This window comes from Toxorhynchites rutilus, chromosome 3 (genome assembly GCF_029784135.1).
Source record: "Toxorhynchites rutilus septentrionalis strain SRP chromosome 3, ASM2978413v1, whole genome shotgun sequence".
NCBI lineage: Eukaryota > Metazoa > Arthropoda > Insecta > Diptera > Culicidae > Toxorhynchites > Toxorhynchites rutilus.
The window spans coordinates 221699895-221722570 of NC_073746.1; the positions used below are offsets into that span (position 1 = coordinate 221699895).

Genomic DNA, 22676 nt, shown 5'->3' on the forward strand with positions numbered 1-22676 from the left:
TCTCAGCGAAGTTTTCTTGTACAAGAAAAACCTCCTCGAACGAGAATCTATCTCAAGACCAGCTCTCGAGAGCCACGAGAAGTGTTCCAATACTGAACAGTTCGTTGTTCCGAATCACCGTGAATAACGAAATGCTGAAATCTGGTTTCAGCAAATTGAAATTCTCGAATTCTGTCGGACCAGATGGAGTCCCAGCATCGGTCGTGAAAAAAATGCGCAGTAGGGTTATTGTTTCCACTATGCCATTTGTTCCATTTTTCTTTGACTAAGGGTATCTTCCCATTGCTTTGGAAGAAGGCTTACATTTTTCCGGTTCATAGAAAGGCGAAAGAAGAAACATCGACAACTACCGAGGAATCTCTGCTCTGAACGCGGTTTCCAAACTATTTGAACTTGTGGTCATCGAATCGATTTTCGCTCACTGTAAGCATTATATATCAATCGATCAGCATGGATTCGTGCCGTAGCGATCCACCTCAACGAATCTGCTATCGTTCACCACATATATTGCTGACGGAATGTTTGGTGGTGTGACCCAAACGGACGCTATTTACACCGACCTTTCCGCCGCCTTCGACAAAATAAACCACGATATTACAGTGCGCAAATTGGACAAGCTAGACTTCAGCGGCAATGTTTTACATTGGCTCACATCATACTTGATCGGTCGCTCCCTCACGGTCAAAATTGGCGAGTGCTTCTCCGCAGAATTCTCTGCTACATCAGGAATACCTCAGGGGAGTCATCTCGGCCCTCTCATATTTCTTATTTACTTCAATTACGTAAATTCAGTGCTGGAGTGCCTTCATCTTTCATTCGCTGATGATATGAAGCTTTTTCTCCACGTTAAGTCAGAAGCTGACGCTTTATTTCTCCAGCGACAATTAGAAACTTTCCAAAAATGGTGCGTGGATAATCGTACGACGCTGAATCCAAGCAAATGTTCCACGATTACATTTACAAGAAGAAAAAATCCTTTTCGTTACAATTATTCTCTTGACGATGCTCCGCTAACTAAACTCGACTGCGTGAAGGATCTAGAAGTGTATTTAGACTGCAAACTAAACTTCAAAATACATGTGAGCTACGTAGTTGGAAAAGCTTCGCGTTCACCGATGTATACTGCCTTAGATCTATGTTTAGTGCTTTAGTTCGCTCAAGCTTGGAATACTGTGCAGTAATTTGGAATCCGCACTATCTCATTCGCTTCGATTCGCTCTAAGACGATTGCCCTGGAGTAATCCACATCAGTTACCTAGCTATGAAGGTCGGTGCCAACTAATGGGTCTTGATACGCTACACGTGCGAACATCAACCTTTCGATTAAACCTCGAGCTCTACAGGACCACGCATTCCTCCGAGTGCTTTTCCGTCGTACCAACCATGAATACAATTCAGCACTGTTAGGCCTTCAACGTCTGTTCAACAGAGTAGCATCTGGTTTCGACTTCCATTATTCAAGAAATGCGGTCCGGCAACATTTTATTGGACAAATTAGAAATTTCCATTAAAACATTAGGCCAAAATACTGCCTGTTGATTACAATTAAATAAATAAATAAATAAATAAACAAAAGGTTCTCTCGGTACAAAATGTGGCTTCTGTTCGAGAAACGGCAATCATTTATCTCATCGGCTGCGAATACCTATCTGGAGTATGAATCATCTTCGTTAATAGTATCATCACTCTAAGCCGGAACAAGGGAATACTTCAGGAGAAGATTCCGTAAATCGAATATCTGCTTTTAATAAACTGATCATATGAAGTGTTTCATCTGACGGATTTTTTAGTACCCACATTCCTCCGAGAAGATTGGAAGAAGTTAAAAGATCAATCAAAACATATAGCCATACGGCTACTCTGGTAATCTGAATTGAGCGGATGGATTACCCGTCGCAAAATATTAGACTGTCAAAAAAGTCCTGCGGTATTTTTTTTGAATTTTCATTTGTTCATAAAATTAGTTACAATCATCTGTTTTAAGCCAAATATGCGCCGTTTTGTTCGAAGACTTGTTCCCAACGAGATGCCAACTTCATAATACCCCTGTTATAGAAGCTCGCTTCCTTATTGGCAAAAAACTCGGATAGCCAATTTTCACAGGCCTCTTTTGTGGCTAACTTCTGACTACCTAGCTCGTTCGCCATGGACAAAAACAGGTGGTAGTCACTTGGTGCAAGGTCCGGACTATACGGCGGATGCAAAAGAACCTCCCATCCGAGCTCACGGAGCTTCTGGCGCGTCACCAAAGAAGTGTGTGGCCTGGCGTTGTCCTGATGGAAGACCATGCGGCCTCTGTTTACCAAAGATGGCCTCTTCTTCATGAGTGCTACCTTCAAGCGGTCCAGTTGTTGGCAGTACAGGTCCGAATTGAGCGTTTGGCCATAGGGAAGCAGCTCATAATAGATTATTCCTTGACAATCCCACCAAACACACAGCAGAACCTTCCTGGCCGTTAATGAGGGCTTCTCCACCGTCTGAGCCGCTTCAGCGGGCTTCGACCACGACCGTTTGCGCTTCACGTTGTCGTAAGTGACCCACTTTTCATCGCCAGTCACCATCCGCTTCAGAAACGGGTCGATTTTGTTGCGATTCAGCAGCGATTCACATGCGTCGATACGGTCAAAGATGTTTTTTTGCGTCAACATGTGTGGCACCCATACATCGAGCTTCTTTGTGAATCCAAGCTTCTTCAAATGGTTAATAACGGTTTGATGACTTATTCCCAGCTCTTGGCCGATGCAACGGCTGCTACTATGCCGGTCTTTCTCGGCTAATTCAGCGATTTTGTCGCAATTTTCGACGACAGGCCTTCCGGAGCGTGGCGCATCTTCGACGACCTCTACACCAGAACGAAAACGTTTAAATCATCGTTGTGCGGTGGAAATGGAAACTGTATCGGGTCCATAAACTGCACAAATTTTATTGGCAGCTTGAGATGCATTTTTGCCTTTGTCATAGTAGTACTGTAAAATATGTCGGATTTTCTCTTAATTTTGCTCCATATTTGCGACACTATAACTCACGAACGACTTAACCAAACAAAACACTGTCAAGGACTATAGCGCGAAAAAATACCTTTCCAACAAGCTATAGTATGACTCGATACAATGAATACAACTCGAACTACGCGCTTACAACGACACCTCGCGGAAATACCGCAGGACTTTTTTGACTGCCTAATATTTGTTCATTTCAATGATTGGCTGCGCTGTAATCGTTCGAATAATAATCATTTTGGCTGTCATTTATCGAACTATTACCGGACATCTCTATTCTTGACAAAGAATTCTATCAAATACACTGCACCATTGCAGGTGTTTCAGAAGTCTATAGTGTTTCTATTAAAAATGAAATTATGTGCTAAGAAAATCATCGAAGTCATTCCATTCACGATGACAAATTGTACAATGTTGACATCTGGTGGCGACATGTTAGTTTTTGAGACGAATTACTCTCTATCAGATAAGCAGACCCGAAGTCAGAAATTGTAAAAATTTTAATAATTTAATAAATTTTCAATAAAAAAATTTACTTGATGTTATTTGATCACTCAAATGTTTTTTTTTTCATGAGTTACCTGATATTCCCGCTAAAACTCATCATTATGATGTAAAATCATTATTGGACACATTGTTCGTAAAAGATTCCTATGTTATTCATTATATAGAATACACATTTAATACGGAAAAGTTAATTTTCATTTATAATCTCTTTTTTTTTTCAAAGTTTGTTTAAACAACCTGAAAACCATTGTCATTATCACTTCCCAGAAGCGAATCAAAGCCGTCAACGAGAATAAAGTAAAATTTGCGAGAAATAAAATCACGACTTCCCTTACAGATCACGAAATTAGATATTTTTCCCCCATAGCGGTCGGAATGAATTTCCTTTGAAAGAGGTCCTCTTATCATTCCACGCTTATAATATTTAGTTTTTACCGAACACTGTTACCTAGTATTCATATAAACTCCCTATATATTCGTGAAATAGTTCACTAGACATTAAAATTCGTTCAGAAAAAAATGTAAACAATTACATCGTTGAATAAAGTATTTAGTATGATTTCTTGTTATTGTGGATCAGAGCAGACAAACGACCGCAAAAGGTTGAATATATCTATATATTTTTTTTTTAAATGTGGGAGAGGAGAGATTGATTTTCCTTTAAGGACAATTAATAATAGATATGAATAATAAAGAAATAATCGATAGTCGTTCCATCAGAAAAACTTTATCTCTCCGAAAGAGGTGAAAAATCACCTAAGGGGTTTTCAAAAAAAATCGATGCCAAATGTCTTAAAATTACATGAAACGCCGAGATCTACTGTCACCCCAAAAAAAAATTGTAAAAAATCGACACTATGGAACTTTGTCTTGGTTGGGGTTTCAAAAATTCTTTTTAATACCAAATGTCTTAAAACTGCATGACACGTCGAGATTCACAGTAATCTTAAAAAAAAATTGCCAAAAACCGAGTGCCAAAAAAATTTTCAAGCAAGCTAACGTAGTTAAGAACCCGATTGTTACAATTTTGGACAGCACCGATCTTTTCCAACACAAAATGCAATTGAAACCATCTTTGTTAAATAAGATAGTGACTTCCGAAATTATTCAATGTACAGCAGAGGATGTTTTGAGTTCTGTTATAAAATGCGTTTCGATGGAGAATTTAGGAGAGTGCTGCTGATAACCAAATCCGACATTTACCTTTCAATCAACACTCAGCTTCAATTCATCCGAAAAAATACTTGAGCAAGCGAGGAAAGTAAACATCGTCAACAAGGTTTATCCCTTGATGCCTGAAGATAAAAGACACTAATGAGAAATTCTTGCAATCAACATTTAAGTTGATGAATTTCAATTATTTATTCTTTATGTGCAATGTGTGATAATAGCCATACACTTCAATCTAGGAAAAATTGTTCCTTTAAGCTGAGTTGCTTTTTTGTGTTTAAATGTTTGACGAGATTTTTATACAGAGTATACATGATTTGTTGTTCTGAAACAATCTTGGTATTATAAATGTAACACTGCATGGGGATGGACCGTTTTCGATTAAAATATTTGGCATGACGAGCCTTCTGGAAAATGGTTTCTTACAACAGAGAAGGTATGTAACTCTCATTATCCTAAACGTCCATTACGAAAGACGTTGTTATGTGAAATTTGCTGTCCCTGCTCGTTCATCGTATGGTATCGAATCAGATCAAAAATCACATTGCATTACAATCAACTTGACCTTGCGTCACATCATAGGGGAAATGACGCTTACTTCACATCACAGTGGAAGTGGCGAGTACGCCACTCCGTTTTCAAGCTTTTACGGGGTCATTTTTTACATTTCTGAAAAACTTCGCAGTTGTTTGGAAGGATTTGGTATTCTTTATCGATCTATAACAAAAAAAAAATCAATTTTGACGCTTATGCTTTTTTTGCGAGATTACGGCAGCAGAGTGTCGATTTTTGACATTTTTTTGAGATGACAGTAAATCTCAACATTTTATGCAATTTTAAGACATTTGTCATCATTGTTTTTTTGAAACCCCCGATTTCCTTTCATCCTTCTTGGGTGATTTTTCGATTTTCAAAAAACTCAAACTGTGACCGCTTTGTGCCACTTTCCCTTAAGTCCGATTGAGCTGATACTTCTCATAGGGTTAGAAATTCGAGATGACCATTTTCATTGACACCCTAATCCCTATTAGGAAATATATATAAAAAAGAATCGACATAACCCTTGGTTTAATGAACAAATTCATAGAGCAATGATTGAACGTGATCTTGCGTACAGAAGATGGAAAAATACACATGATTCAAATGACTTCTTCTTTTCAAACACTTGAGAAATTTGACTAATCGTTTAGTAAACCAAGCAAAAAGAGATTATTACAATACTTATTTATCTTCTAGTACGTCTCCCAATGAGTTTTGGACAAAATTTCGAGAGTTAGGGTTCTCAAAGCGATCGGCGCAGAACGAGAAAATTTCGATGCTAATGAAATAAAAAGTAACTTTTATTAAAAAAAAATCTTCTGGAACTTCTCATCACATTCATCATATATCCAATTTCGATTCAGAGCACCATTTCCGTTTTTGATGTATTCAAGATTACGATGTAATCAATTCCATTCATATGGTCGCATCAAATGCTGTGGGCCTAGACGAAATTCCCATGAAATTTTTAAAACTGATTTTACCAATTCTAATCGATCCAATTACCTACATGTTCAATTGCATTATTGCATCTGGAAAATATCCTCTTGCTTGAAAGTGTTATAAGGTGGTATTACACCCAGAAAGAAGAACAATCTTTGGATAGTTTACGACCGACAAGTATTTTATGCGCTCTATCTGAAACCTTCGAACGAATACTTAAAGATCAAATGTGCTCTTTTTTACAAGAAAATCATTTGGTAACAACATTCCAGTCATTCGCTATCCAACTCTTGACGAGTAAAGTTCAGTGCGATTGGTATAGTGTACGAGTGAAGGTCATTGCTGTCCGCTTTCGAATTGACCTTTTGTGAAGTGGAACAAAGGAAGCAGCGCTCTTGCAGCTTGCAGCCCTTGGCGGCTGTTGAACATTGGCATAACGGGATCGCCATCGTGTGGCTGTCGTTAACGGGAATTATCATCACGTGACCGTGTGAGCTATTCTTGCGCTATTGTGTTGATCCATAGCGCGTAGCCTCTGTCTCTCCCTGGTTAGGGCAGTAGAGCGCAGTATCGGAACAACTTTTATATTAAGGTACACATATTTAATAATAATATTATTGTTCAACTCATATGTTCATTGCTTAATATTATCATCATAATTTTTTGTTTGTTTGTTTTGTTATTTTTTTTTTGAGATTATTGTTAAAATCAATAATAGATTAGAAATAAGACAAAATTTTTTGTAAAATGGAGAATAGTGGAGGATCTCCAGAGATGGAGATCTCCGATAATGAATCCCATTCAAGATCTGGGAAAAAACATAAACGAGTCCCTCAAAAAGAAGATAATTCTTCTGGGGACGAATCTGCTCATCCTTCCAAGCCCCCCTCTAAGAAAATAGCAAGCCTCCCTTCTGAACCCACTGTTACTTCCACTCCCCCTCTCCCATCATCGATTTCGCTTCCCCCTTCTGATGTTTCCGATCCAACCCAATCCTCGTCCTCGTCCTCGTCCTCGTCTTCTCCCTCTGTTGTCTCCGCTCCACGTGTCAGAGTTTATCCAGAAGATGCACCTGGAACTGGCCCGTGGGTTGTTTTCCTCCGGCCAAAACCAAAAGGAAAAAGCCTTAACGTGATTCAGATCATGAAAGATCTGGCCAGATACACTTCTGTATCTGAAATTCGCAGGGTTAGACCGAACAAATTGCGGGTTGTCGTGAATGAACGGAAACACGCAAACGAGATTGTTGCTGACCAACACTTCACTCTCGAATATAGAACATTTATACCCTCCCATAACGTAGAAATTGAGGGGGTGATAACTGAAACGGGTCTGACGAGCGAACAAATAAAAAAAGAAGGAAAAGGCAAGTTCAAGAAGCTTCCCTCAATGGAAGTAAAGATCTTGGACTGTCGCCAACTCGGGAAACTCTCCCATGATGGGGACCAAACTAAATTTACGCCGTCAGACTCGTTTCGAGTCACCTTTGCTGGTGTCGCCCTCCCTGACTACGTTATGGTGGACAAATTGAGACTACCTGTGCGACTCTTCGTGCCAAAGCCCATGACTTGCAACAAATGCAAGTCAGTTGGTCACACTTCAGATTATTGTGCCAACAAGGAGCGCTGTGCCACTTGCGGAGAGCAACATGAGGGGAAATCCTGCAGTGCGACTGAGCATAAGTGTCCATATTGCGGAGGATCCCCACACGCGCTCTCAGCTTGTGAAACATACAAGAGTCGCTGGGAGAAACAGAAGCGCTCTTTAAAGGAACGCTCGAAGCGCACTTTTGCGGAAATTTTAAAGGGCGCTTCTCCACTGGCCCAACAACAACAACAACCAATCTCAACACACAATATCTTTTCCACGTTGCCAGTTGATGAAATGGAAGCGGACACAGCTAGCGGGGGCACACCGTTTATTTTCAAAGGGAATCCCCGGCGCAAAAATGTGACCACTCCCAAAGTTCAAGAACAAGTCCCCCCGGTGATACCCCCAGTTAGCTTGCCTAAAAAATCGAGTGCAGCGGACAAGCAAAATCAGGTTCCTCCTGGCTTCCGTGGGAATAGTTCACCTTCGAACGACCCAGCACTCGAGGGGACATCAAAAACCCCAACTGTCCCTGTTTTTCCGTCCAGCTCAACTTCCCAATCGGGATTTATAAAGTTGTCTGACCTTTCGGACCAAATCTTCAAGTGTTTTAATGTTTCCGACTCCATCAGAACCATTGTCATTTCAATGCTTCCAGTATTAAAGACAATTTTGCAACAATTGATGCAAACATGGCCCCTCCTTGCAATGATTATCTCTCTTGATGTCTAATTTAAATAGAGAGGTCGGAGATATCACTGTTTTACAGTGGAATTGTCGTAGTCTTATCCCTAAATTGGATACATTCAAATTTTTAATTCATAACTTCAATTGTGATGTTTTTGCTCTGTCCGAAACTTGGCTTTCTTCGCGAGATGATATCTCTTTCCACGATTTTAATATTATACGCTTGGACCGTGATGATAGATACGGAGGGGTGCTTTTGGGGATCAATAAGTGCCACTCATTTTTTCGAATTGACCTTCCACCTATTGGAGGGATCGAAGCTGTTGCTTGTCATGCAAACATCAGAGGCAAAGACCTCTGTATTGTCAGCTTGTATTGGCCTCCGAGAGCTGCGGTTAGCCGCAAACAACTTGATGACATGTGCTCACTCCTTCCTGAGCCACGATTGATCTTGGGAGACTTCAACTCTCATGGAACTGCCTGGGGGGAACAGTACGACGACAATCGTTCATTGTTGATATATGATCTTTGTAACAACTTCAATATGACCGTTTTGAACACTGGGGAAACAACACGTGTACCTAAACCTCCTGCTAACCCAAGTGCTCTTGACCTCTCGCTTTGCTCGAATTCACTATCGTTAGATTGCAAGTGGAATGTAATCCAGAACCCCAACGGTAGTGATCACTTGCCAATCAAAATTTCCATCACCATTGGGTCGAATTCTTCTGAATCTATAAACATGGCATATGACCTCACAAGACACATTGACTGGAAAAAATATACGGACGCGATTGCTCTAGCCATCAATTCCAGAGATGGTTTACCTCCATTGGAGGAGTATAACTTCCTTTCTCGTTTGATCTATGACAGCGCGGTTCGCGCTCAAACGAAACCCATCCCAGGTTCCACTATTCATCGAAGGCCTCCCAATCTATGGTGGGATAGCATATGTTCCAAGCTTTATGTAGAAAAATCGAATGCATTTAAAGCTTTTCGGAAACGTGGAACCCCTGAAAATTTTCAGACGTATTTGGACCTTGAAAATCAATTTAAAAACTTGATCAAAGGGAAAAAACGTGCTTATTGGCGAAATTTCGTGGGAGGTTTGTCACGAGAAACGTCAATGAAAAAATTATGGAAAGTGGCTCGAAACATGAGAAATCGCTCTTCAACGAATGAAAGCGAAGAATATTCACATCGATGGATTTTGAATTTTGCACGGGAGGTTTGTCCTGATTCCGCTCCTGTGCAAAAAATTGTTCGAGATATACCACAAGATAGGTGCGATCTTGATTCCGAGTTTTCGATGGTAGAATTCTCTCTTGCTCTCCTTTCATGTAACAATTCTGCTCCGGGATCGGATAGAATTAAGTTCAACTTGCTGAAAAATCTTCCTGATGTGGCGAAACATCGCTTGTTGAACTTATTCAATCGGTTTCTGGAGCATAATATTGTTCCAGATGATTGGAGACAAGTACGAGTTATAGCTATTCAAAAACCCGGAAAACCCGCGTCCGACTTCAATTCGTACCGCCCAATAGCAATGCTGTCTTGTATACGGAAATTGTTGGAGAAAATGATCTTGTTTCGCCTTGATCGATGGGTTGAAACGAATGGCCTACTCTCAGATACACAATATGGGTTCCGCAGGGGCAAGGGGACGAATGTGTCTTGCGTTGCTTTCTTCAGAAATTCAAATGGCTTACGCCGAAAAAAAAGAAATGGCTTCAGTATTCTTGGACATAAAGGGGGCCTTTGATTTTGTTTCAATAGAGGTTTTGTCAGACAAATTACACTCTCGGGGTCTGCCGCCTCTATTGAATAATATGTTATATAACATGCTTTGTGAGAAACATTTGAACTTTTCTCACGGAGATTCGGCAGTAAGTCGGGTCTCTTACATGGGCCTCCCCCAGGGCTCATGTTTAAGCCCCCTTTTGTACAACTTCTATGTAAGCGACATCGACAATTGCCTTACACAAAATTGCAGCCTAAGACAACTTGCAGATGATGGAGTGGTGTCTGTCGTAGGATCAAACGAATCCGACCTGCAAGGACCCTTACAAGATACTTTGAACAATTTTTCAACCTGGGCCATTGGGCTAGGGAACGAATTCTCTACGGAGAAAACAGAGATGGTGGTTTTTTCTAGGAAGCATAGACCAGCAAAACCAAAGCTTCAACTTTTGGGTAAACCGATCACTCATGCTATGTCATTCAAGTATCTTGGGGTCTGGTTCGACTCCAAATGTACTTGGGGGGCCCATATTAGGTATCTGAGTAAAAAATGTCAACAAAGAATAAACTTTCTCCGTACAATTACCGGCACCTGGTGGGGAGCCCATCCCGAAGATCTTATTATGTTGTATAGAACAACTATTCTCTCAGTGATGGAGTATGGCAGTTTCTGTTTTCAATCAGCTGCCAAAACACACCTCATTAAACTCGAGCGAATTCAGTATCTTTGTCTCCGTATTGCGTTGGGATGTATGCCCTCAACGCATACCATGAGTCTCGAGGTTTTGGCAGGCGTACTCCCACTAAAAGATCGCTTCAATTTATTATCTCTTCGGTTCCTCATCCGGTGTAAGGTTATGAATCCATTGGTGATCGGAAATTTTGAGCAATTGATCGAGCTAAATTTTCATTCTGGATTCATGAGTTCATATCATGAATTCACCTCTATGCAGGTTGTTCCTTCTTCGTATATTCCCAACCGTGTTTGTTTTCCTGACTACATCAATTCCTCTGTACATTTCGATCTGTTCATGAAGGAGAAAATCCATGAAAATCCAGATTATCTTAGATTGGGGTTCGTTCCTACAATCTTCAATGCAAAGTATGGGCGTATCAATTGTGATAATATATACTTTACTGATGGGTCCTCTATGAATGAGTCCACAGGATTTGGAGTGTTCAACGTATTTTTTAGCACCTCACACAGTCTTCAGAATCCTTGCTCGGTATATATTGCTGAATTGGCAGCGATATACTGGGCGCTGGACAGCGTCGCCTCACGACCTGTTGAACACTATTACATTGTAACGGATAGTCTTAGCTCTGTCGAAGCTATCCGTTCAGTGAGGCCGGAAAAGCACTCGCCGTACTTCCTTGAGAGAATACGAGAAATTTTGAGTGCTTTATCCAGACGCTGTTATGTCATTACCTTTGTCTGGGTCCCTTCACATTGCTCAATTCCGGGTAATGAGAGGGCTGACTCATTGGCAAAGGTAGGTGCAATTGAAGGCGATATTTATCAGCGTCAAATCGCCTTCAATGAATTTTATTCTTTAGTTCGCAAAAATACCATCGCTAACTGGCAACGCAAGTGGAATGAAGATGAATTGGGCCGGTGGTTTCACTCGATTATCCCTAAGGTTAGCCTCAAACCGTGGTTCAAAAGTCTAGACTTGAGTCGGGACTTTATCCGCACCTTCTCCCGACTCATGTCCAATCACTGTTCGTTAGATGCACTACTCTTTCGTTTCAATCTTCCCAGCAGCAATCTCTGCGTTTGTGGCCAAGGTTATCACGACATCGAGCACATTGTTTGGTCGTGCGAGGTGTATCTGGTCGCCAGATCGAATATAGAAAACTCCCTTCGGGCCCGAGGAAGACAGCCCAATGTGCCGGTGAGAGATGTGTTGGCTCGGTTAGACCTTGATTACATGTCCCATATATATGTTTTCCTTAAAGCTATAGATCTTCGTGTGTGATTGTCCCTACATCCTTATACCCTCCTTTCCTTCCTTCGCGGGTAATTCGTACCCTTGCTATAAATAGTAGAATAAGTTGAAATGTAAATAAACTATAGATATACGAATAGATTTAAGAATTGAGTGCTCCTAAACATTGTTACAATTTCCTTATATCCCATCCTTCTCCTAAAAATATGTCACTCTTCTAAACTCGAGTACACCGCGAGTAATCGGTTTTCCACCTTACTAACCATAGATGTAAGAAAATTGTTTCTATATATATATAGTTTTAAAAATATATTTAAGAATTCGGCTCCTTTAAACTTAAGTAACTGAGCCTGTAAAAATAAACGATTTAAAAAAAAAAAAAAAAAACATTCCAGTCTAGTTATCGTTCAGGTCATAGTACCAAAACAGCAATTATTAAAGTGTGTGATGATGTCGGATATGCTATCGATAGGGGTGACAAAGTAATCTTGATTCTATTTGATTTCTCGAAAGCATTCGATACTATTTGCCATGCTCAGCTATGTGAAAAACTTAACTCGAAATTCAATTTTAGTGCTTCTGCGGTAAACCTCATCGACTCTTATTTAAATGATCGTAAACAAGTAGTTTATATAAATGACGTGCTTTCAGATTTTCTTCCAGTCACATCGGAAGTGCTCCAAGGATGGGTACTAGGCTGATGTCTAGCTTTACGCAAACTACAATAATGTGAACGCTGTGACTATTTGTAGATTAGTGAGCGATGAGTTTAATTTTATAAATACCTGGGCAGAGGCAAATTGTTTGAAGCTTAATGCACAAAAATCGAAAGTTCTTCTTATTACACGGGGTAATAATGTTGACAACTTGAATTTGACTATCGGGAATGACACAATTCATTTTATAGAAAGTGCCACTAGTCTAGGTTTAATTATCCAGCATAAATTCCGGTGAGATAAATTCATATTGGGCCAATGTGGCAAGATATACGGAACTATACGATGTTTCCAGCTGAAAGGGTCTTTCTTGAACTAGGAAACTAAGCTGAAGCTTCATTCTATCATATTTCGTGACGTGTGACTTTCTACTGCTTTCAGTGAGCACACATACTTTAGATAGGTTAAGAATCGCACTTAATGCTTGTGTTCGGTTTCTATTCAATCTTGGTCGTCTGGACAGTGTTTCGCATTTACAGAGTAAACTTTTAGGTTATTTTTTCCATAACATTATAAAAGCTCGCTCTTGCCTAATACTTCATAAAATAATTACAACGAAATGTCCGGCATATCTTTTTTTGATTTAAATGGTTTTGGTCATCTAACTGAAATTATAAAATGCATATAAAGGACGATTATGGACGACAAAACGTACTGTTTGGCATTTTCGATCAAATCCTGGGCCAGAAAGTGTATACCTCGGTGAATCGGATGGGTGCTTCGGATAAATGTAGAACCAAGAAAAAATCGAAATTACTTGAAAAGTTCCTTTTCTGGAGCAGCATGAGGAAAATTCCACAGAAAGGTGATATTGCGAAAATGGCGTTACAGTGTGATTCAATGAGGGATACTTGTCAATTGTGAAGCACATACTACAGTTTCATTGTTCGATTAATGGCCAATACAATAATACATAATAAGTTATTCCTCTCGCGAGCGATAAATTTCTTCGATTTATGTATTACATTACCTATTCATTTCATCCCCATTATATATCAGTTTTACTCGCATCACTAAAAATGTTTTAATTTACGGTCTGTTTTAATTTCCGTAAAAAAACATTGGAAGACGTTTTTGTGAAACATTTCACCGATTTATTAAAAAAAACAGTAAACTGAAACGCAAGAAACTGCATTTATGTTTCACGAAACATAGGGCTTCAAAGGTACTAACAAAGTTCTTCTTAACTTGTCCTTATTTATTAGTAAAAACCACCTAGAAAAGTTTAAGATTGTATACAAACAAAATCACAATAAGCAATGAAAATACATGACAGTTGTAAAACGATTACAAGAACTGAAAATGAAAACAAATAACTGGGTTCCTGGAATATAAGATCGAATCAATGAACGTCGGGGAAGCTGATTCGATGATGAGAACGTAGAATTGTTTTAATAATTTAATTTTTTTTAATAATATGCCTGTCTTCGATTAAAAGCCCGTTTGATTATTTTTATCAATTTCCATGTAAGATGCTGAGAACTAAAAATTGAAAAATCCCAGACATAATTTACCTTGAAATACAAAATTACCCTAGATTTAGTAGGTTTCTCTGATTTTACAATTTAACATTCTATGTATAATGCAATTCTTTCATTTTTTTCTAACAAATGAAGTTAAGTAGAGCCAGAATCACATACCCAACGCGATCTGACTGGAAAGGTCGCTGGTTTTTTTGTTACATGTTTATTTTTGACAATTTTCGTTTATTATGTGTGAATTGATATGATGACTTGAGCTATCTTATATCATATTTTCTCTGTAGAATAATCCAGATTATTTTCTTCTTGCTTGTTGAAGAAATTTTCATTAAAAAAATGTTCAGCTATCATTTATTTAGATGTGGAAAGTGAAAACGGGAGAAAAAACGAATCTAATTTGTACTCGGTATGCAAAATCCAAATTGAATATATAAAGAATAAAAACCCAAATAGCATTTCAATATGACATGCTTCATTGTTTTTCGTTATGTTGATCTATTTTTTTAAATATAAGAGAATACTATCCAAACTAATTAAAATTTTCAGCTTCACTTCAGTATATCATTAAATACCAAATAAAGCACACACAAAAATCATTTCATTTTCAACTGAATATGTGGCTTCACTGATGTTTTGTACTCCTCAATTCAAGGCCTCAGTTCCGTGCATAGGCTTACTGCTGTGGAAGGGTGGATGCATTGACGGTAAGGTAACAGCAGTGAAAAACAACATCTATTCTGCAGATATAACGGCAAATTGCACGCGAAATGCTTTTCACTTAGGCGCTCCATCACATGATTTCTCTTCCAGACCATCACTACTGCTGCTACCACACTAACAGTTGGCTTTCTTCTTTGCATTCATTTTGTTTTTTTTTTTCATTGCAGCAAAACTTGAAATTTTATCCGTGCAGCATGCTCCGAGCACTGTGAACTAGCGAAAATATCATCTTTCAGCATGATGTTGGCAGCAGCTAGCGCCTTTGGGGGTGAATGTTTTCACTATAATTCGTTTATTTCCACTGTAGTGACTACACTTCACAAATGCCAACAGGAAATGGGCTTAAATTGTTTTCATTATTCGAGACCACTGAAAATTAGTAGGATGCACAAATTTCGACATTGCTTTTATCTTCCACAAAATGACTGATAATTGTATGCAGATACTTTTTGTTGGAGGGGGAAACTTTGGCACAAAATTCCAGACATTGATACATTTTGCTATATGTATGAAACGATAATCGGATTATGCTAACCGATGCACATGCTGACGAGTCTAAGCCAAAACCAAAAGAACCCTTACTGATTAGATGAGCCCGCAATCGAATATTTCCACACACGTACTTGAACGAAATCCACCAGAATTGAGCAGCTTCAAGTGAACTTAACAGAAAACTGTGTGACTCTACCGAAAGACGCGTTAAGACTGCTACCATGCTCAAAGAGGTGAACGGCGTGAAACTTATTATTCAAGTACAATCCTATGTAGAAAGCAACGCGCGTTACTCTATACCGAAGCACTTGAAGCACTTCTCTTGCGATCATGTTTGTTCGATTTACTCTCGACCTAACGGAAAGCATCTCCTGCACTCTCAATTGTTTCGTATGCAGTGTGCACGATTCAAGATATTCATATCATTTCACATATACCTGTGTGTCGGTTGCTTTCAACCCTTGTCTTCTCAGAACTGCTAGTCACAATACCTCATTCAACAAGTTATGTCAATTATCATGAGATATTCACACATGCAATTTTAAATCAAAGCGCGTATTCTAAAAGTTGTTTATGTAGCAGTTAACTCACTATTAATACAATTAATGTGACTTGAATCTTGTACAAATTATATTAACCTTTGTTCCCACAGAACCGTGGATTTGTTGATTATCACATAAACTTTTCCAGTCATTAGGCCAGAAAACGACCCGATAAATGCTTCGTTCAGTAACAGCGTAATTCAAAATATATTTACTACCCAAAAGTGATTTAGAAGCAGCCCTTCAATGCGACTGGGGGATTCTGTGCATACACGATCAGTTTGTTTTTAAAAACTTTAATTTAGTTAAAACAAATCAAAATCCACACTGATTAATGGCTACTGGACCGGTGAACTCGCTTGACAATTGGTTGACTCGCCTTGTCCGTTAACACAGTGTGAGCTGCTGTCGAGAAACTAGATACTACAGCATTGGCTTACCAGGGATGCCAGATGATTTTTCAAATGTCCACAAAATAGTCAGAAAGAGCAATCAAGTTCGAATTTGACAGATGAATGATCCGAAATCGACTTCTCTATTGGCAGTTTTCGTCTCAGGTTTCCAGTTGCATTTATCATTACACAATTTTATCGCGAAATACACGCTGACCTTGTATAAAAATACTTTGTGCTGAATTTCTTCGAACTGAAGGTACTATCCGAAAAACAGAAAGGCAAAAGGATTTGGGCCAGGAATTGAATGCAAGGAAAAGAAGCAACAAATACAATATTGGAGGAACTCTACGACAGCGTTGCCAATGTTCCAGTTTAAACTGGATTCTTCCAGTTTTTTTCCTTGATCCAGTCAAACAGTTAAACCCTAAAATCTTCCAGTTTTTAAAATATTATCCAGTTTTATCCAGTTTTTTTATATGTGCACTTCATTATTATTAATTTTATGTATAAATATAAAAAAGTTATGTATAAATATAAAATAAATTCACAATGCATAAATATCATCCCTCCTATTCCTTGACCAATTTTTCTTACATTTTTCGTTCGATCGATTTGAGGTGTATTTACCTTAGATCGACCTTTCTTTTCTTCCACACTCTCAGTGTTATTTTTCTCCCGCTTGCTCTTACGAATTCAATACGGTGTGGTGCCTACCCAAGCAGCAAGGGAAACCTGAAGTTTTTCTTCTAAAACCAATATTTCCGGTGACATTTTCCGTTATCAATCGCACGTACTCTGAATCGAACTTCAATTGCGACTGTGGAGAGGTATCTCTTTCTTTACGTAATAGCGATGGATAACAACTATCACAACCGTCCTCCCTACGGGCTTCGGATCATCTGCTCTGGTTCTAAATAGTTTCAAGTTCTTTTTCGGACATGTTACTATAGAGATCCACCATTCGCAGGCAATGTTCCTTCTATTCTACATTCTTAGTGAGTGTGAAAAAGATAGCAACGAAGATTGTCAAAATAAACACTACAAAAATACCAAAATTCGAGTTAGAAGGAAAATAACAACGGATTGAGGTTAGGTTTGATGGAGTGATCTACAACCAGAAAACGTGTGAACCTCATACATCACAATTAATCAAGTTTTCAAGTCTTATCCGTATTTTTTAGAGGTTCTAGAAGGAAAGATCCTCAAATGTTGTTTCACAGTAATGTTCGAGTGGTGGGAATCGTTAATTTGATCTGCTTGAATGGTTAATTTGAATTGAGGGTTTTTTTTATAGAACTACATATAAATTCTTCACGAAGCTTCGAAGGAAATTGTACTTCTCAAGCATTGGAATAGGTAAAAAAAATCTTTTAGATAAATCAAAGTCGAACTTCTTAAAGTAAAAAGATTTTACAGAATCCAGTTTTCTTCCAGTTTTTTTAAGAGCCAGTATTCCAGTTTTTTTAAAAATATTATTGGCAACCCTGCTCTACGATGATGATCCTCTAGAGTACAGAGCAGTGTTGAGAAAAAACGCTTGAAAAAGTGGAAACACTGTTGGATTTTATTGGTCCAAAAATACAACGCCAAGATACACTCGTGAGGAATGCTATACCTGCAAGAGTGAAATTAAAAAATGACATTGATGTGCCTCTCTTTTGGAATATCGTTCAGATTGTTGTCGATATTTTTTAGAATCTCGAAAGCATTCATAGCTAAGATAATTCTGGAAGTATATGATGCTATAAATGGCAGTCTAAAAGATTTTTTTTAAATTTTATTTATTTCGCCTTGCCAGCAGCTTCGTGTATCAATTTGTGAAATGGAAATGATAGTAGATTTTCAGGTGAAAAAAATTCGCGTCAAAAATTAAAATAATGAGTGAAAATGTACTTTTTTGAATAGAATATGTATTCTGTTTCTTAGAACAATACTTTTTTTGCAAGTTGTGAGTGAATTTTGAATGAAAATTGTGCCTGATAATGATTCTTTATTAGAGATTCTCAAGCAAACTATCTCAAAAAGGAAGCGTGCTCAGCTAGCGTGCAAAACAAAATAACAACGATTTCGTTTAGAAACTGTGATGGTTTTGTTTGTTTTTCCAATAATTTTAAAGTCTACAAATATCTTCGCATATTTATAAATATCTTAAAAATAAAGACATTTCTTCACATTTGGCATCCCTGATTCGAATGCTAAATCCAGTTTTTGACGTTTTGAGGGATGCGAGTGCGAGTAAATTCAAAAAACTTTGAAGTAGCTCGCACGCCGGATCACACATGACACTAACTGGCATGATGTGTTCACACGGCGTGAGTAGCTGCACTGCAGTAACTGACTAGTCCGACTCGTATGCTTACTCGCACCGTCTGAACCCGGCTTAATCCGGCTGATCCGACGTGCGAGCTACTGCAATGTTTTTTGAATTTACTCGCACTTTACTCCCTTTACTCCCTCAAAACGTCAAAAATAGAATTAAGTGCTCGAATCAGGGATGCCAAACGTAAAGAAATGTCTCTATTTTTGAGATATTTCAAAATATGCGAAGATATTTATAGACTTAAAAATTATTGGAAAACAAATAAAATCCTAATAGTTTCTGAATGAAATCGTTGTTATTTTGTTTTGCAAGCTGGTGGGGCACGTTTCCTTTTTGAGATAGTTTTCTTGAGAATCTTTACTATAGAATCATTATCAGGCACAATTTTCATTCAAAATTCACTCACAACTTGCGAGGAAAGTATTGTTCTAAGAAACAGAATACATATTCGATTTAAAAAAGTATATTTTAATTCATTATTTTAGTTTCTGACGCGTATTTATTCCTCCTGTAAATCTACTATCATTTTCATTTCACAAATTGATACACGAAGCAGCTGGTAAGGCGAAATAAATAAAATTTTAAAAAATCTTTTAGACTGTAATTTATAGCATCACATACTTCTGGAATTATCTTAGCTATGAATGCTTTCGAGATTCCAAAAAAAATGGAGCACAATCTTATCGATATTCCAAAAGAAAGGCACATAAATGTCGTTTTTTAATTTCACTCTCGCAGGTATAGCATCCCTCATGAGTGTAACTTGGCGTTGTATTGTCAAACCAATGAAATCCAACAGTGTTTCCACTTATTCAGGTGTTTTTCTCAATAATGCCCTGTACTCTAGAGGATCATCATCGTAGAATTCCTTTAATATTGTATTTGTTGCTTCTTTTCCTTGCATCTAATTCCTGGCCCAAATCCTTTTGCCTTTCTGCTTTTTCGGATAGTACCCTCAGTTCGAAGAAATTCAGCACAAAGTATTGTTATACAAGGTCAGCGTGTATTTCGCGATAAAATTGTGTAATGATAAATGCAACTGAAAACCTGAGACGAAAACTGCCAATAGAGAAGTCGATTTCGGATCAATCATCTGTCAATTTTGGACCTGATTGCTGTTTCTGACAATTTGATGGACATTTGAAAAAAACATCTGGCATCCCTAGTAAGCCAATGCTGTAGTATCTAGTTTCTCGTCAGCAGCTCACACTGTGTGAACGGACAAGGCGAGTCAACCAATTGTCAAGCGAGTTCACCGGCCCAGTAGCTGCTCACTGTCAATTCAGCTACTAGCAACGTATAAATGGGTCTCAAGAGTATTCAACAATATGGAAGGGTTCGATTGGAGTTATGTATATAGGATAGCATATAACATTATTTACCCGAAACACGTTCACCCGAATTTGACAAATACCCAAATGCAACATTTACCCGAATGTAACGTTTACCCGAATGAAGAAGAAACAATTTCCACAAATTAGTTTATGAGTTTTGTCGAATTTCCCGATAGTGAAAAAGATTAATTCAATACATGAGAGAGCAACAAAAATACGAAGTTACATGGAAAACTGCAAGGACGAAAGTTGAAAATAATGCGGGAGACTTCGCTGATTCATCTCTAGAAATTAGTGTAGGCACAATTCACTCTTTGTGGTCGTATGTCTGCTGTTAGCCACCAAACATTTTTTATCGTTCTGGTCGTTTGTCTGCTCTCAGCCACCACAGCAAGGAATTATACTAATCGTATACTTTATTCGACCATGTATCAGTTTGAACTTTTTCTGAGTGAATCTTAAAGTCTAGTGAACCTACTCACGAATTGATACGGTGCTCCTATGAATAATAGATAACGGTACTCGTTATAAACAAAAATTTATTCGCGTGGAAAGATGATAGTATAGTTACGATACTGAGTAGCTTCGATGTCTCGGACACAATAGGATTTATAGTAAAAAGGATGAAAGTAGGTGGCACAGTCTTCGTTAGCAAACCATTTATTCAATTTTATTATGGATTACAATATGGATATGGGAGGAATACGCAAAATGGTGGAACTATTTGTAGGTGATTCTCGTGATGGATATCACAGGAAGGAGAATTATAAAACATATTTTTTTATGAAAAAAGATCACATTAAAACACACTGTTCTTGTGAATATTATATCCGGATAAATGGTATTCGTGTGACCTCGTTTCATGTAAATGCTCTAGAATTTCGCTATGTTTTAATAATGTCATTTTATCTCCGATTGATTGAGTTCAAACTAAGGGTATCAATTTACTCTTGTTGTAATTTAATAGCTTATTGTTATTGTATAAACATAACCATTTTCCAGTTTGTCAGGAGAGCGCAGATCACAAGAACTGACAGTTACAAAGTACGGAAATAAAAAAATGTAATTGGTTTGTTTTCGGATTTCTTACAAAATGTGGCAACATTCTAGTCGAATTTCTGATTATTTCCTTTCTATACAATAATTATCTTTGGGACTGAATGGAAAGCGTAGCAAGAACCAGAGCTCGAAATCTTCGAAGGTGAAAAATGAAGACTGACTCTACTATCAGTAGCTTCGCTTCGACTAAAACTGCTTCGGCAGTCGCCGTCAACAAAAAGTGAATTGACTAGAAAATGAATTGGCTAACGTTGAGAGCGAGGATGATTATTCTAACTGACGCGACTAATGAATACAAATCTGCCTCTTCATTCAACTAAATTCAATCCACAATCTACGACGAGCCATGGGGAACACCTGGACTTCACCACGCTTTCCTCCAGTTTCTTAAGACCAGGGTTCAGGGTCCAGGATTAGTTAATAAGGAAGCATAAAACAGCAGTAGACAACAGTAAACCAAATCAATCAGCAGTAGCGGAACACAACATCAACCTTGACTACAACTTCGATTGGACGAAAGCAAAGCTGGAGTCTTCACATCTTAACGCATGGGAATCAATGTCCCAGAAGCCAGAAGCCGCTTATGAATGGAGATGATCTCACATCGTGTTTGTTCGACTTTACAAAACTGAGACTTAACTCTTCAATCTTCGGCGGACTAAGCAAAATGTAAGAAGACAAGTAATCAGTCGAACATTGTCTCGTAGATGGGCAGTAAAGTAGATTTCAAACCAATAAGTGTTTTGTCTTGTCTCACGCCGCGTCTTAGTGAATGTCGTGAAACTCTTACTTTACACAATCAATCAAAATTTCCTTTTTTTCCCGGTGGCTTTCGTTCTTTCGACGAGTCCATCGTTTCCGCGATGTCGCGGAAATTTTTGCTACAAAATACCTCCAAACTCCCTTAATGAACTATCCACCTAAACGTAAAACATTTGGGCTGTGTTAGGGTTTCGTAACATCGTATGGTCAAAGGAAATTTCCTTCAAATTGCTAAACGCAGTCTTGAGTTCATCTAATCACACCCCAAGTTGACCCGTTCGCAATAAATCATAGAGTGGTCGAAGCTTCGAACAGCACTTACCTAGGTGTCTCTTCGGGAGTAATTGATATTCCCTCTATTAATTTAAAAGTTTTGCCTCAGAAAAACTGCGATTTGGAGCTTCTGATTTGGAGCTACTGACAGAATAATCCTCGAAAGTGATGAACCAAAAAATCATCCAAATATTTTTCCGCAAGTTATCTAGTTCAAGAATTTGATCCATGGTCCTCGAAAAACTGGCCACCGCAGTATCCAACCCAAATGGTAAGACATTGAAAACGTATGTTTTTTTAATCATACATGAATCCGATGTGTTTCCGTTGTTCCGGCATGATGAGAATCTATCAATACGAGGCATTCAAGTCATTGGATGAAAAATAGAAAGCCCCATGAAATTTCTGTCAAACAAAAATGACTCGAAATGACTTGGAAGAGGCAATATTTGATAAAC

At 38.4% G+C, this 22676-nt stretch overlaps 1 protein-coding gene across 4 annotated transcripts in view; it reads right to left on the minus strand.

The window, feature by feature from the left end:
* The window catches only part of LOC129775503 (alpha-tocopherol transfer protein-like), a 53881-nt gene extending 37591 nt beyond the window's left edge, over nt 1-16290 (minus strand). The window contains exon 1 of one of the 4 annotated variants that reach the window (XM_055780315.1): nt 16172-16290. The gene's annotated coding sequence lies outside the window, so the exon portion shown is untranslated. Of the gene's footprint in view, nt 1-15576; nt 15600-15623; nt 15795-16171 lie in introns of those variants that run through there. The other 3 variants (XM_055780311.1, XM_055780310.1, XM_055780313.1) reach the window with 3 other exon arrangements.
* Nucleotides 16291-22676: the final 6386 nt, after the last annotated feature.